This window comes from Cnephaeus nilssonii (genome assembly GCF_951640355.1).
Source record: "Cnephaeus nilssonii genome assembly, chromosome: 7".
Taxonomy (NCBI): Eukaryota; Metazoa; Chordata; class Mammalia; order Chiroptera; family Vespertilionidae; genus Cnephaeus; species Cnephaeus nilssonii.
In genome coordinates this window covers 54,786,848-54,804,080 of record NC_137078.1, presented here as the reverse complement: position 1 = coordinate 54,804,080, position 17,233 = coordinate 54,786,848, and the positions used below count along the sequence as shown (strand labels likewise).

The 17,233-nt window shown below is 39.0% G+C and overlaps 1 protein-coding gene across 1 annotated transcript in view; it reads left to right on the top strand.

Annotated features, from left to right (window-relative positions):
- The window catches only part of LRRC7 (leucine rich repeat containing 7), a gene marked incomplete at its 3' end in the record, with an annotated part of 1,171,300 nt that overhangs the window by 186,038 nt on the left and 968,029 nt on the right, over nucleotides 1–17,233 (top strand). The window contains exons 4-5 of the mRNA XM_079777586.1: nucleotides 1,244–1,312; nucleotides 5,665–5,860. The remainder of the gene's footprint in view (nucleotides 1–1,243; nucleotides 1,313–5,664; nucleotides 5,861–17,233) is intronic.

The following is a 17,233-nucleotide window of genomic DNA, read 5'->3' as shown; positions in this document are numbered from 1 at the left end:
AACCCTGGAAGTGCCACTATTATAGGCCAACAGTTTTGAATACTTAATAAGTCCATAATTTACATGTCTTCCCTTTATTTCTTATAACACCTTTATGAAGAAAATACTATTTTGTCCCCATTTTCAGGGTAGAGTCTCATGGAGGTTAAGCTGTTTACTCATACAGTGCATAAATAAGTAGAGGAATGTGGAATCAAACCCAGGTCGGTCTGACCACAACACCTGAGCTTTCCAGTGATTCATCCTGGCTCTCATGTCTTCCCAACCTTTAGTTGGACTCAGAATAAGACTGTGATCGAAGGCCACCAATTGATTGACTGGTCAGATTATCTATCTTGTGAATTTCACCAACGACAGACATAGATACTATGGTGGATTAATGGTTGGCACTGGAACTGAAAGCTGTGATATAATGACCTCGGTGGCCCGGATGGGACATGGATAAATGAACAAATGGAGGAATCTATTTAACAGAGAGTGAAGAGTTGGGTGGTCTGCATGGAGAGCAGTGGAGAGGAGTCCTCCGAGAGATGGAGAGAAGAGGCTTGGTAGCTGCCTCTTTAGTTCCAGTGTCTGAGGCCATTATATTTTGTTTTCCTGTTCTCCAGAGCCCATGAGAATTCCAATGGCATCTTTACAACCCATGAATATATGTCAGTTTCTGTTTCTGGCCCCTAAATTTCTAACTGAAACATAGCCTATGTGCCAGACATCACACATATAACTGTACTTGTCTTTGTAAACTCCTCCAAATTTAGGGAGTGTTATGGTGAGTTTTCTCATTGTTCCTAGTTAACAAAACCCATAGAGAAAAGCCAAGAAACTTGCTCAAAATTAAACAGTTGCAGTAAATACTGGAGCTAGAATTTGGGTCCAAGACTCTCTTACTCCAAGGATTATTTCATACTCTACAAAACCACAAGTCACATTGCTAGTACTTAAAGAGACCAGAGTTCTTGTTATACCTCCTTATCATTTGTAAAAAGATGGGGCTTGGTCAATGCAATGCAAAGAAGTAAATACAAAGTGTGACAAAAGTAGGTTTATAGTTGTGAGTACATGAAACAGTTAATGAAGTTATTGTAGTAATCATAACCTGCATGTCTATTTTCATACAAAGAATATAAACCTACTTTTGACTAACTCTATGCAAACATTTTTAAAAATATATGAACATTTTTATAGTAAGCATGCTTGATATCCCTTTCTTTCTGTACTAGAGCTTTTTTTTTTTTTTTTTTAGGAACTAGGGCATGGATACCTTGTGAAATATGATGTCAAAACTGTGTGACCATTAAACCTCAGAGAGAAGGTAAGGGAGGGTGGGGGCAAGGGGGAGAGATCAACCAAAGGACTTGTATGCATGCATATAAGCCTAACCAATGGACACAGACAACAGGGGGTGAGGGCATGAGGGGGGAGGTAGAGGGTGTAATGGGGGAATAAGGACACATATGTAACACTGTAATCAATAAAGAAATTAAAAAACAAAACAAAACTGTGTGACTCTTTGCACATGTTTTAACCTTTCCAATAATGGAATATCATATTTTCAAATGAAAAATAGCACTATAATCTCTCTTTCTGTAAGTTCACTATTGGTGTATAAAAATGCCATAGATTTCTTGGCATTAATTTTGTATCCTGCTACATTGCCAAATTCATTTATTAAGTCTAATAATTATTTGATGGAGTCTTTAGGGTTTTCTATGTACAGTATCATGTCATTTGCGAATAATGACAGTTTTACATCTTCTTTTCCAATTTGGATACCTTTTATTTCTTCTTCTTATCTAATTACTATGGCTAGCACTTACAGTACTATGTCAAACAGGAGTGGTGAAAGTGGGCACCCCTGACTCATTCCTGTTCTTAGGTGAAATGGTTTTAGTTTTTGCCCATTGAGTGTGATGTTGGCTGTAGATTTGTCATATAAGGCTTTTATTATGTTAAGGCCGTGGTCGGCAAACTGTGGCTCGCGAGCCACATGCGGCTCTTTGGCCCCTTGAGTGTGGCTCTTCCACAAAATACCATGGCCTGGGCGAGTCTATTTTGAAGAAGCGGCATTAGAAGCAGTTTTAAGTTTCAAAAATTTGGCTCTCAAAAGAAATTTCAATCGATGTACTGTTGATATTTGGCTCTGTTGACTAATGAGTTTGCTGACCACTGTGTTAAGGTATGATTCCTCTATTCTCATTTTGCTGAGGGTTTTTTATCAAGAAAAGGGGTTGGGTTTTGTCAAATGCTTTTTCTGCATCAATTGATATGACTATGTGATTTTTATTTCTCAATTTGTTTATGAGACATATGAAAACATGCTCAAAGTCACTAATCTGAGAGATGCAAATCAAAACAACAAACAAAAGGGGGAGAATGACTATCTCACACTTGTCAGAATGGTTATCATCATAAATCAACAAATGACAAGTGCTGTCGAGGATATGGAGAAAAAGGAACCCTCGTGCACTGCTGGTGGGAATGCAGACTGGTGCAGCCACTGTGAAGAACAGTATGCAGTTTCCTCAAAAAACTAAAAATGGAACTCCCATTTTACCCAGTAATCCCACTTCTAGGAATATATCCCAAGAAACCAAAAATACCAATCAGAAAGGATATATGCACCCCTATGTTCATAGCAGCGCAATTTACCATAGCTAAAATTTGGAAACAGCCTAAGTGCCCATCAGCAGATGACTGGATTAAAAAACTGTGGTACATCTACACAATGGAACATTATGCTATGGTAAAAGAGAAGGAACTCTTAACATTTGCAACAGCATGGATGGAACTGGAGAGCATTATGCTAAGCGAAATAAACCAGTCAGAGAAAGATAAATATCCTATGATCTCACTCATTTGTGGAATATAATGAACAACATAAAGTGATGAACAAAAACAGACCCAGAGACAGAGAAGCATGGATCAGACCATCAAACCTCAGAGGGAAGATGGGGAGGGTGGCAGTAAGGGGGAGAGATCAACCAAAGGACTTGTATGCATGCATATAAGCTTAACCAATGGACACAGACACCAGAGAGGGGGTGGTGAGGACATGAGTCCAGGGTGGGGAGGCAATGGGGGGATAAGGACACATATGTAATACCTTAATCAATAACGAAAAAATAGCACTATATAAGTTACAAGATGCAAATATAATTGTCTATCAAAATGCCCAAAACATTGTATTTCTTCCCTCTTTTCTTACCACTTCTTTTTCTTCTTTGCCTTCTTCTCATACTCCTTTTTTCCCAAGAGTGCTTTTTGTGAATGTTCAGAATTTGTGTTTCAGATATTGTTTTTAAAGGGAAATGAGAGATACATTCCAGAGACTTTATTGGTGAGAGCCACAAGGAGAATTAAGAGGGCAGTAGTTCCTTTCCAGTGTCATTGTTTCTTAGGAGCATTGCCAGGGGAAGGAAAAAGATTAGCTAATGTGCCATTATCACCTCTCATCTCCATGATCATTGCCTCTGGACCTGATACAGGGCCAGATGTGGCTCAGAGAGAAAGTGTGCATTTGACTTTGGAAGAAGGCCTCAGAGCTTTTAACAAATCCTTAATGACATTTGATTAACATTAGGGAGGTCCCCAGAAGACTCCAACAGACTTGTTCATTTTGCCCATAAAGAATATTGTGGAAGTAGGAATGGGAAAGTATAAGTAAAATGTCGGGATGTTCATATAAAAGGTATCAGTCTTAGAGCAGAACTAGAGGCATTCCTAATGATTCTGAAGTTGCCAAGTTGGCTATGAAAGACTGAGAGAGCATGAGAATGGCTGACACTTTTAGGAACATATGATTGAAATCTCCTATTGTCCAACTAGAACAGAGCCTATTGGGGCTGAGGTTTCCTAAGATCTGTTGCATTGTATAGCTTCTAGGAGCAATGTTTACATTGTAATATATGTGAATGTCACTCCTGGGGTTGTGCAGTGCAAAATCTGACATAGAGGTCTTTAGTCCAATATCTCCTTTGTAGGTGAAAGATCTGTGAGACTCAGAAAGCAAGTCCCTGATCAAGGTCATTCCAGAAGCCAAGTTTCTCTACTTTAGGTTTTGTGATCTTTCAGCTAAACTCTTAACTCTAAACCTGTGGGTTGAAATTATCTAAGGACCATTGAATTACTAAAAGGAGTGTGTGTGTGTGTGTATGTGTGTGTGTGATCTCTCGGGGTATGTCATCTCAATTAGAAGTACCATTTGAGAATTATATATGCCATTAATTTGTAATAATGGAAAGCAAATATTGTTATTTAATAATTTGGTAGACAAAATTCTCTCAACTATAGGATGAATAGTGGCAAATGTAATTGAATACATCGAGTTTCAAATCCAGGTAATTAAATATATGTTTTCAAATACAAGTTTTATTCACTCCTTCTTCAATTTGAAATACATGAAGCAAGAAATAGATATTAAACAAACATATGAAAATGTCTAGATTGCCATCTCCTAAAACAATTATAATAAACTCAATAGGAACTCGCATACAAGTATACTAGGCTTCTGCCTAGGATTAGTATACTAGAATGTCCTTCCTCAGATAAAGCTTCTGTCTATTCTGAATTGCAATTCAATTTAACGACAGGTTAAAGATTATAGAATATGTCAGAACTTTAAGACATGGGTCCTAACTTAAAAGGATTTCTCATTAAATTAGGTACAAATAAGTACAGATGAAACATTTCCAGAAGAGAAACCAGAAAGTCAAGATACCCTCTTGCCCCCTTCTCACCTTATTTCCCAATTCCCCTCAAACAGGTGCAGGTTTCAGTTTGGGCCATAACTGCACCAAATACATTGCTTTGCCATTTATATTACAACCTCTGTAGTACTATTTGGTTTCCTTATTTGTAAAATAAGAATAGTAATGTAATACTAACTTTGTAAAATTTCCCATGAGGATGAAATTAGGTCACACATCTACATAGAACATATCTTAAACTATTGTTAGTATGAAGTAGGCAGCAAGTAGTAGTGTGGGTAGCTTGAAGTTGAAATGACAACAACTACTTGTATACTTTCTTTTTGTTTGTTACCAGTTTTGTGTTCTTAGGCAAGTTAATTAACTTCTCAGACTGCTTTTTCCCAATATGTTAAGCTCCCCCCACAAGGAATTTATGTGAAGATAAATTAACTATCTATAGCATAGGCCTAACACAGTGCCTGGAACATAAAAGATAATACAAAGTATAAATTTTCTTTCTCACATACTGGACAGGGAGAAATTTAGAAGCTGAGGCTTTCATTGAACTTTTCATCATTTTATCTCCAGTATCTAGGACACAGCTTGGAACCTAGGAAGTTCTTAATAAATGTGTTAAACTGAATTGAATTTTTAACACATCTGTTTAGTTAAGCTTATTTAGTGCATAGACTATATAGTATTTCAATTCAAGATTTCTCAAATAGAGGTACACACAGATTAGGAACACGAAAAATTGGCAAATTAAGATCCAGAATTCTAACGGTCCAAGAACTAATTGTGTTGTTTTGTACCTAAATCAGATGTTGTTCTGTGTATAAATCATGGGACATTAGCAGCAGAAGCTTGAGAATCTTGTGTCTGTCCTAGTGCTCAGACATTATAGGGCTCAGCTGTGCTCCAAATGTTTCTTGATCTCTCTCTTTCTTCTAAACCAGCAAATTCTTCTTTTTTCCAGTTCCATTTCCCATGAATGGACAACGAGGTGCCTCAACTTATCTTTGGGAACAAGCTATGAAATACTTCTCTAATCAGCCTATGGATTATCTACCTTTGGGTCATTTGGCCATTTGTGGTCTACAGAGGCCATACCCGCCTCACAGAGAAGGAAGCCTGGGCAGTGCAGTTGCAGCTGGAAGAGGAAGTTGGGCCTGGTGAGTATACTACAGCTTTTGACTTCCATCCACTTATACCCCTCATTTCTTAAAGCTTGTTCATGATTATCTAGCCTTGGTCATGGGAAGGAATGGTAAATGCAGTATTAGCCTCTCTATTGTGGGGTCTATTTAAGGAATGATATTATGTTTCTTACCTATACCTCCTTGAAGAAGAGATGCATGGCCTTATGCTAATGTTCTTATTTAAAATATGCAATGGATAAAAGATGATTGTGAACTGCTTAGCATGACCTGGTCAGAGAAATGTTTTGATTTCTAATGCTGCCAAATTTGGGTAAGATAAAGTAGTTGAGCCAATTAAAGAAGAAACCTCCCACTTTGGAGGAAAGGGACAACTGGGGAGAGAAGTTAGCTTTGTTCTAATGGTCAGGACTGAGGGAGGGATAGGGGCATATTTAGGAAAGGCTGAGGCTCAGCCAGGTATGGTTGCTGCATGGCACATCTTGAGATGGTCCTTTAAGACCCAGTGGATCCCATTCCATTTTCTTCATAAGAACAGGAAATGCAATTGGCAATGGAATCCAAGCAATAGTCAAATCTTGGTTCTAGAGGGTCATTGCCACTAATATGTTAAGGGCTGCATCCTGAGTAAAAATACCCAGAACAGGAAAGTCTGCCTTGGGATCAAGGGTTTGGGATTAAGTGCAACTGGTGGCTTTTCAAAATTTTTCCCTTTCTGGCTCACTATACCCAATAAATAAGCATTTTAATACTTTCTTTCAAAAATATGTTTAATTTGGTTGGACCACATAGGTTGTCTAGGGAGGATTGAAATAGACAATGTGCAAATTAAAGTGGTTAAAAATTATCCCAAACTGCCTTTCTTTCTAATAGTTCTGTAGATGCTGTCATCTCACATGATCCAACAATCATGCATACAACGTTAATGCATTTACCTTGTCTGAAGTAAGAAACTCAAAATCACATAAAGCCCCTGCATTCAATGGTTATAATATCATGAAAGCCCTTCAGAGACCTTTGTTCTGTCCTCATTACCTACAAACTCCAGGTGATGCAAATTCTTCCTTTAGACTTATCATACTCCCATTTAACTAGTATTGCTCACTATTTCACAACCTGTAAACTAAATGGAAGCTACCAATACCAGTAATACAGCCAAAATATAACCGTGGAAAAAGAGAAGTTTAAGCTAGTAAAGCTTCCTTAATTATTTTTGTTTTTAAAACTAAGTAGAGAGAGGGGACCATTATATTTCAATGCCACACACATTCTGCATTCCTTTAACCTTCAGGCAACACCTCAGCTGGACAGGGATTTTACTTCAGGAGATCTAATCTTCATTTTGTTGGGATCTGAATCCTTGGTAGTCTTGCCAACATGAAATTGAGGTCATTTTTCCATTAACCTGCTTTATTGGATATGATGATACAAAGAATTTCTCAGGGAGTGTCTAAGTTCCAGGGCTTTACCTATACTTGCAGGCACAGAATAAGAATAAGCCAGTTACCTCTTTAGACATAGTGTCAACAATTTGGTCAACACTGGTTTCATCCATTGGGAAAAGCTAGAGAAGCTAGAAATGGCCACATGGTGATCTCAAAGGCAATTTAGTCTAAGCATGATTGTGTACCTAATGGAATACATCATTCTTTTGGGACTAAAAACTACAGGCAAGCAGAGTTCAGAGCTATTGTTATGGGAAATAAAATTTGAAAGTGATTGATTTTAAGACTTATATAATTTGTCTATGGAAGAAAGAACATCATTTATGGGTCTCTGGTTTAAGGTATGTGCCTTTAATATTACACAACAACTCACAGGTTGATGTCATATAGCTATTTTTGAAGGAAAGTTTTAAAATAAGTCTTTCCACTTTCTAGTAACGCAAGCAGGCAATTTTTTTTCATATAGGCTACCTAATAATTCCAGTTATTTTAAAGGTATCATCCCATTGTCTCCTTACTTTCATTGTGACATGGTGTCCTTTGGTGAGAGACAATGCTATGTCTTTAAAGCATTTATCAAATTCATAGATAATAGTGCCCTCAGAAGCTTGATAGGATGGGAAAGTAAGTCCCGGAAAAGAGTCTGTTTCAGTGGCAGGTGGGACAGGAGGTATGCTGCGGGAAGAAGCTTGATGTAACTGATATAGCACAAGATAGCAGCAGAGCTCCTCAATTTAGGTGCTAAATTGGGATGGTGGCTAAAAGTTGCTCTCTACCACTGGAAAATTGTATATTTAGTTGTGATGGTATTCAGGTTAGCTGAGGTGAGGTGCCCATGTAAGTCTCCCATTTCTTCCAATATCAGCTTTAATTCTAAATTAAGTTCTAGTTTTGTCCATGGCTTTCCACTGGTATTATTATTGTTATTTTAGAAAAGGGGAGAGTAGAGGTAGGAGTCACTAAAAATAATAATAAACAAAGGTTTTTCATCTCTAGGGAACCATGCATGTTTTTTTGGGTGGGGAAAAATATCACAGTAAATTCTATTTTTCTGGTTTGTGGTTCTAAATTACAGAAATGGTACATATTCATTGAAATGTCAAAAAGAATCTATTTGGAGATGAATTTTAGTAAAGGTGGGAAACTGTGGAAATCAGATTGTAGGACTCATCAATGGAATGAAGAAATAGTGGTATGAGTGTGATTATCTTTAGGGAAGTCTAGCAGTAGAAAGGAACATGGGGTCAAGCAGAGGAGCTGGTTCAGGATATAGCCCTTAAAAAATAAATGAGAAATAAATAATTACATTTGAGGGCAAGGGCCAAGTAGCTAGTAAAAAAAGGAATGGATCAGGAATCAGGAGTCCCAGTCTCCGTTCTGTGGTTACCTACCAGACCATAGGCAATTTGTGAGGTGTCTCTCTAGCTCAGATTGCTCATTTGACAATGATAAAGTAATCCCTTTCCCCAAAGCTTATCAGGGTAATAGCCTCTGATTTGATCCTATACAAATTATCTGTGTAATTTGGAAAGGGGGAGAGGGATTATTACTTTTGTTGAAGATCATATTGTCCTTGATGACCCCTGGAATTCTGGCCATTTGGGATTAAAGTGTATAAATAGCTATGAAAAACATCTCCGTGGCTCAAAAGATCTATAATTGGTCGCCTCTGCAACCCTTAGCGTACATCCTACACAGAAAATTCCCCACTGCTGCTAGCCTTGCAGAGACAGCGCTGTGTGGCCGAATAAAATGCATTCTGTTCTGCGTCATGCATCATCAACAAAATTGCCACTTAAGGCCTGATTCCAGAATCTTTATTGTTGGTTCCAATTTATGGAGCAAACATCAGAACACAGCTTGATTTTTCAGATGCCAAGATGAGTTGGCATTTGCTAAAATCTTGTTTTCACTTGCAAACTGATTGTATTTGAGCTTAAAGCCGTGAGAAGGGCACAAATATAAGACACCAATGCCCTGTGAAAGTTCTACCTTTATTCTAGCTTTAAAATCTTTGGAATTGGGGTTTGTTTTAGGAAGGGATAGGGGTTGGGGAGTAGTTTATTAGTTTAACATTTGATTAAACATGCATACATGCATAAATAAATAGTGCTAGTACCTAAGTGTGCATTTAATTGATTCATTCTTCAGGATAGGAGGCTACTAGAGAGCTAGGAGCTTTAAGTTATTTTGAAAACTAAGAACATGTTTAGGTCAAACTGGCTGGAGTTATTCAGGGATGAGAACTATCAGGGCATCCTGTAGATTGTATTGAGAAAAAGCAGGTATATATATATTGTGGTTTCAGAAAGAGTGGGTTGAGATAGCTCCCATATTCTAACTGTTCATGAAAAACTTCTGGTTTAAAGTGAGGTCTGAGAAACAGTTTGAGGTAAAGAAGAGGAAGAACTCTTTAAGAGTAAGGCTCTTAAGATCTGGGGATGAGAGCTGCCTGAGAAAAGATTAAAATTTGATTACAGGTACCACACTACTTTTTTCTCTGGTCATTCAAAGCCTTTTATAACCTAATCTTACCTCACTTTCCCAGCCTAAGTGCTCATATTTATTTCATGTGTGTATCATGCTTATCAATATAATAATAATATAGAATTCATTTAGTCTTTACTATATAGCCTGAAAGGGCCATTCCAAATATTATCTTAAATCTATTTTTATGAGAAATTTACAAGGAAAATGATAATCTATTTGCAGATGAGGAGAACTAAGGCACCGGAAGGGTACTTCACTTGCCAAAAGTCACACAGCATATCCTTGGAATGACCAGGATTAAAAATTAAACCTGACTCCCTAGATTAAAAATGGAGGATTCCATTTTTTAAATACCCCAGATTTTACAAAGCAGTAGAATAAAAAACTGGATTTTCTTTTCATACAAACTTATATATTTGGATTTTTTTTATATTTCAAATTATTGATACATTAAAGAGTATAAAAAGAGCTGCTACCTATGCTAACCGTGTCGAGTCACACTCGACATCCGAGTGCAAAAGGTTAAGCAATATATGTGGTAACCTGGTGCCAGGCCTCCTAGTGGGGACAGCAAATAGGTTGGTTATATGCAATGATATTAGTAACAAGGCCAGTGAGGTAGGGAAGAGCAATAACAACAAGAAACAAACCCCCCCAAACCAACACACTAAGGTCATACCAAGGCCAATTCACATTATTACTCAGTTCAGTGAGGGAGCAGAGTAGCGTGGTTTAAAGCCCTTTATGGTACAAAGTAGAAAGAATGCCTCTAATGGCCACAGAAGAAATCAGTTACGGCTGTGGTGGACAGACTCACATTCCATGTCTTAATCCCAAGAATGTATGGATAGGTTATCTTATATAATGAACGAGACTTGGCAGATGTCATTATGTTAAGCATCTTGAGATAGGGAGATTATCCTGAATTATCTGAGTGGGCCCAGTGTAATCACAAAGGTCTGAATAAGAGGGAGGTGATATGACAATGAAAGCAGGAGAGAGAGATAAATTTTGGAAAAGGTGTGCAAATGAATTTCCCCTAGAATATCCAGCAGGAATACCTTGGTTCTTAACCCATTTCAGAATTCTGGCCTCCATAAATGTAAGAAAATAACTTTGTGTTGTTTTAAACCACTATGCTATTGTAATTTGTTACTGCAGCAACCCAGAAAACGAATACAGTGGCCACCCAGAAGACTGCATGAGACTCCTTGAAAAGAGATCATGTGAATATGGGGACACTATAAAGTTAAACAATTGTTCAGTATTGAGTGAAGGAAGAATGGGGGGAAGGGACTAATAAAAAGGGAAATCTCTATGTTTGTTTCCTCTAGAATCAGAGATGGTTGCTTTGTTTGTTTTGCATTTTCATTCTCATTCCTGAGAGAACAGCGTTGTTTGCTTCAGGAATCACTCAAGTGTATTCTACAATTAGAAGAATTCAAAGGCATGGCTTCCTGTGTGTATCTCTGTGTCAGAGGAAAGGTTTGTCTGTGCAGCTTGAGCATGAAGCCTGAAGTGATAGCTGCAATGCCTGTGGTGTCCACATGTCACACAGGTGCATTTCAGAAGTTGCATTGGTCTTGGGACACAATCAGAGAAGGCTTCCCTGAGTTAGTGCTAAGAGGAATCCTGAAGGATTAATAAAACAAAGTAGGTTAAGGGCAAGGGTCTCGGTGAAAGGGGATTACAACAGAGCATGCAGCACATGCAAAGTTCAGAGCCAGAAAAGTACATGTGTGAGGCTCTGCAAGTATGTAGGATTCTTAGAGTGGCTTGAGGTGTTGAACACTAAGAAGGAAGTGGTGATGATTGATAAGCCTGAAGGGTGAAGCAGGTGTTTGGATATAAAAAGCAGCTGGCCTTTGAAGGCTTAATGCTTTAGAAGGCCCGTTTCTGCTAAACTGTAAGTTTCATGAAGGCATTGACCATGTCAGACTCATTTATCACTGATTCTTAATGCATAGTACATTCGTAAAACAGATTAGAGCTCAGTAAACATTTATTAAAGAATGGAAAGAATGGATGGAAGGAAAAGAGAAAGAGGGAGCAACGGGACACAGGGAAGAAGGAAAGAGATAGAAGGAGGGAGGGAAGCAAGGAAGGGGTAGGACAAAGGCAGATTCCAACACGTGAAGCCCTGAAATGCTAGGTTGGTAGGTCTATTAGTTACATCAGCAGGAAGCACTTGCTGCTTGCCTTTTTATTTGCCCTATATATCAAGGGTTCAGTTTTATTTATCTGCTTTTTAAAAAGAGCAGAGAATGTAGACAAACTCCCAAGTTACAGTCCTAGCAAATTCTGTGGCCTGTGAAAGGGATGCTGACCTTATTTCTCAGAGTTCTAGTACAAAGGGCAGTGTTTCTGAATAGAATGTTGATTTAGTCCTCACTCTTTCCCTCCTTTTAAAACTTTAATATTTGCACTGATGCTGATGGTATTAACCATGATGGGCACAAAAGGGCAAACAATGGACAGGCCAGTTGAAGAAGACCCTGGTAGATACACATAGGGTCAGCTGGGATCCCATCTAGACGCTCCCCCAGGAAGAGGAAAAGGTCTGGGACTGCATTTTTATCAGGAAAGCTGCAGAATGTATGATTATCCCCAGCTGTGGAACAGATGTGAGGCTAGCAAGTTTCTGGGTTTGGTATCTACTTTGGAGGACTTTGGTTGATAGAACATATACTATGTGTCTAGCATTAGATGCATTTCTGAGATACTTGTCTTGTCTTAATGCCTGAATTGAATAGGATTCTAGAAACTTGAAACTTAAAATTGGACACTAGAGTAATCATAGTACCTGCGCAGGAAAGGGTTAACTCAAGGGATCTGGGTTGCTCAAATACTGCTCATTCCCAAGAAATGCCTGGTTTTAGGATTGGGCCTTGGTCAGTCTGTGGCATCTGCGCTCTGAACCCTTGAATGTCTTCTGGTAAGAATTGCTGCATTCTGATGCCATGAGGTATGCTGACCAGAGAGTTTATGTTAATGTGATTTTTGGTGAATACCTGTTTTTGCTTTTGGCGGGGTCTGGAGTCTGAGGAGTTGAGCTAGTCATGCAGGTGACACCTGCTTAAGTGACTGACTAACTCCCAATAAAAACCCTGGTCTCAAGGTTAGGGTGAGTGTCCTGGTTGGGCAACACTTCACATGTGTTGTCATGAATCATTGCTGGGAGAATTAAGTGCATCCTGGTGACTACTGGGGGACAACATTTGGAAGCTTGTGTCCGGATTGTCCCAGACTTGGCCCCATGAGCCTTTTCTCTTTGTTGATTTTATCTATATCCTTTCCCTGTAATAAACCATAACCATTCATATACCAGCTTCTGAGTCCTGTGACCCCTTCTAGTGAATTTTCAAGCCTGAGGGTGGTCTTACAGTACTCTCATCTAAAATGTAACATGACCTTTTTACTTTTATTAGACAGTCTGCCCTGGTCTAGATAGTGCCAAAAGTATAGAAATAAGAAATATTGCATAGTTTCATAATCAGAAATCCTGTATAACAAAAGGCTAATATGCAAATAGACCGAACAGTAGAACAACTGGACAACCGGTTGCTATGATGTGCGCTGACCACCAGGGGGTGCACGCAGAACATGGCTGGCGTTGGCAGCGGCAGGATGGTGAGCAGGGACACCAGATCAAGGCGGAGCACCGGTCACTGTCATCGGTTTGAGCCTCTGGTGGTTACTGAAAATTCTTGTTCCCGTGCACCGCGGTCCCACCTGGCGCTTGCACCTGCTGCTGGTGCCAGCCCCACTTGCACTCACTGACAGCGCTGGAGCCATAGCTCATACCACTGCCAGCGCCAGCCCTGCTTGCGCCTGCAGTCAGCGCTGGAGCTGCCAGTTGCACCCACTGCCGGCGCATGGTGCTGGCCCTGATCGCTCAGCGCCATCAGTGGGTGCGAGCAGCAGCTGCTGGGCCTGATCACCCCTCAGGGCTTCTTCACCTCCCCCTGCTCCTGAGGGGCAATCAGGGCCAGCAGCCACCTCTTGCACCTGCTGCCAGCAATGGCCCTGCTCGCAACCACTGCCAGTGTCAGAGCCACAGCTCGCACCACTGCCGGTGCCAGCCCTGCTCGCACCCACAGCCGGCACTCGGCGCTGGTCCTGATTGTTTGGCTCCATCAGCGGGTGCGACTGGGGGCTGCCAGTCCTGATCACCCATGAGGGCTTCTCTACCTCCCCCTGCTCCTGAGGGGTGATCAGGGCAGTAGCCACTGCTCGCACTCGCTGCTTGCGCCGGCCCCAATGGCTCCACACCATCAGCAGGTGCGAGCAGGGCCGGTGCCTTCAGCATGTGGGAGGGGCTGTGGCAGGAGCAGGGCTACAGGCAGACAGAGGACGCGGTGGGAGGGGCCGAGCGGGGGGCACGGAGGATGGGTTGAGACCCTCCCCTGTGCTTACTGCAGCCTCGTGGCCCACAGTTCCTTTCAAGGTGCACTAATTCATGCACTGGGCCCCTTGTATAAATAATAGGTGTATTTGTATTGATGCACTATCCATCATCCCTATGTAGTGAAGATGGATAATGCATTATCTTAATGATTGGCACTAGAATTCTAGAGATATCTCTCTGTGTTTAGGAGAAAGTCTTAAAAGCTGAGTCTCCTTTGTATCCCAAATAGCTAATCAGTTTTTAGCAAATTTATGAGTATCTACTATGCCTGCAACTGCTATTGTTGAAGCTAAAGGAATTGTTGAGCCTTAGTGCTTGCTGTAATGATGCTCATAACCCAACAGGGGGAGATAGATATGTAAAAACAAAGAAAAACAAATCACAGCAATAAAAAAGGGGACATTAATAGGATGAGTGGAAGACAGAAGTAAAAGATGGGATACCACCTGACTCAGCAATAACACTCCTAGATATCTGCCTGGGTAAATGAAAACACATGTCCTTGCAAATACATGAATGTTCATAGCAGCAGCATTCACCATAGATGAAAGCTGAATTGAGCCAAATGTCTATCAATTGGTAAATGGGTAATGAAAATTTAGTGTATCAATGCAATGGAAAACAGTTAATTAATAAAAAGAATGAAGTATTGAAAGATGCTACAATGCAGATGAATCTCAAAAGAAGATATTATACTCAATGAAAGGAGACAGACACGAAAGAACATTTATGTAAAATGTCTAGAAAAGGTAAATCTTAGGAAGGTAGAAAGTAGATTTGTGGTTGCCCAGGGCTGAAGGTGGAGATGGGGAAGGACTGTAATTGGGCATGAAGTTTCTTTATTTAGTGATGGAAATGTTCTAAAATTAGAGCATGATGATGCTTGCATAATTCTGTAGATATACGAAAATCACTGAACTGAAAACTTAATACAGGTGATGCTATGTAAATCACTCCTCATTAAAGCTGCTAATGATAGTGATTTCAAAATATATAGGAGACTCATTTAGCTAGACTGGAGAGGGAGAGGCTAGATAAACTATGGGAGAATTAATATCACCCGAGAAAAGCAATTTAGAATAAATATGTTTTTCTTCTGAGTAGAGATACCAGGAAAGAGTATTTAAGGGAGAGGAAATAACATATGTAGAAGGATAAAGGACTATGCAGTTCAGGAAATGTTGGGCGTGTTTTCTTTGAGTGTGGAGGGTGGGAGGGATGAAGAGTACTTGGCACATAATCAGTGGTCAGAAGCCACTTCATGAAGGATATTTTATAGCATAAGAAGTCTGAAATTTCTTATTTTAATGCCTTTGCATAAGCCTGTTTCTACACCTGAATGCACTTCCCCTGTTTTTGTTTGTTTCTTCTAACCTTCTGGCTCTTTCTCATCCTTCAAGCCTTAGCTTAAAAATAACCTTTTCCGTGAACCCTTTACCTCAAAAGGTTCTGCTCTCTGCTCACCATTATTCTCCATCAAAAAACACTACTTGTTCATTTATTTTTTTTTACAGCTTTTCAGTGCCTCATCAGGCAGTCAGTAGGGCTAAGTCTGTTTTACTCACTGGATTTGGGACTAAAAATTGTACTATGACTTTCCCACTTTTTAGCTGTGTGGCCTTGGAACATCTTACTTGACCCATTGACTTTTCAGCTTTTTCTTCTGTAAAACCTGGTAGATTTAACATTGATCTCTCTATATTTTAGTCTTAGTTTGAAGATTAACTATCATAATAGTTGTGAAAATGCTTTGTAAATGTTAAATCTCTCTGAAATTTTATTAAATTATTATAATGGAAATAATGCATTGTTAATGATAGTTAATAATTTATTAAAGGTTAACTCTCCCTATAAATTTATTGAATTATTGTAACTGATAAGAAATATTATTAATATATAATAAATAACACATTAAAGTATTTGGTTAGGCATCAGAACATATTTTATGTATATGAGTTATTCCTCTGACTTGTATCATACTAAAATCCTCAAGTACATAAGAATTATTTGCTCCCATATAAATGGTACCAATGAGCTGTAGTTTAGGGGAGGCTCGTGTTTGTTTTTTGTATTTTTCTGATTTCTTATTCTTTCATATCAAGCTTCTTAAAATTGTATATAAACTATAAGTTGAAAGGCCTAGAAGACAATCCAAGAAATTCTCTTAAAAAGAGAAACATTATTTTAAAAAATACATATTTATATGTAAAAAGCACTTCACAAGATGTTTATGAAACAAAAGTGTCTCAGATATGGATCCTGTTTTTAAGAAGTTTCTATTCTAGGAAGAATGATAAGTTGTAAAAAATTAGAATGCAAGGTAGAAAGAGAAAACATCATATCAGAGGGGAAATGAAAATATGTGTTTGGAGCAGGGAGACAGTACCATAGACGAGCGTGCACAAGGATGAGGGTGAACTTCAGTTAAGTGACAGTGCTTGGAGTGATGCTTTGCTGATGGTTTAGTTTTCCTCCAGGTGGAGTGACAGGCATGTGGTTCAGTAGGCATTCCAAACACCAGAGATGTTGACAATGTATGAGATCTCTGTCCTGTTATATCTGTAGCCAGTCAGCTAGGAATATGGCAGATAGAAATAAAGATAAATATCAAGGACTAAGAGGAGATCAATGGATTATCCTGTGAGGAGCCAATTGCTCCCTTAGGGGTAGCAGTTAAATTGGAGTGCTTCACTCATCTGACAAGCATTACTGGGGGTCTAATTTATGCCCTGCAGAAGCCAGATTGCACTGGTGGTGTATATTAACTACATTGTATGATCTCTGTGCAAGTTACATAGCATGAGAAAGATACAAATGCTATATATTAGACTTTTTAAAATAGGGAAATAAAATGAATAAACACATCTCCAAAAACACAGGTATACCATCTAATTGAACAACTCAGAAATAGAACTATTTGAGAAGATGGAATGATTGAAAGGCAATGTTGCTTTCACAGAAAATTATACCTTTTTTTTTTTTTTAAAGCTACCAGTTTCTTTCCTATTTATTTATTTATTTATTTATTTATTTATTTATCACAGA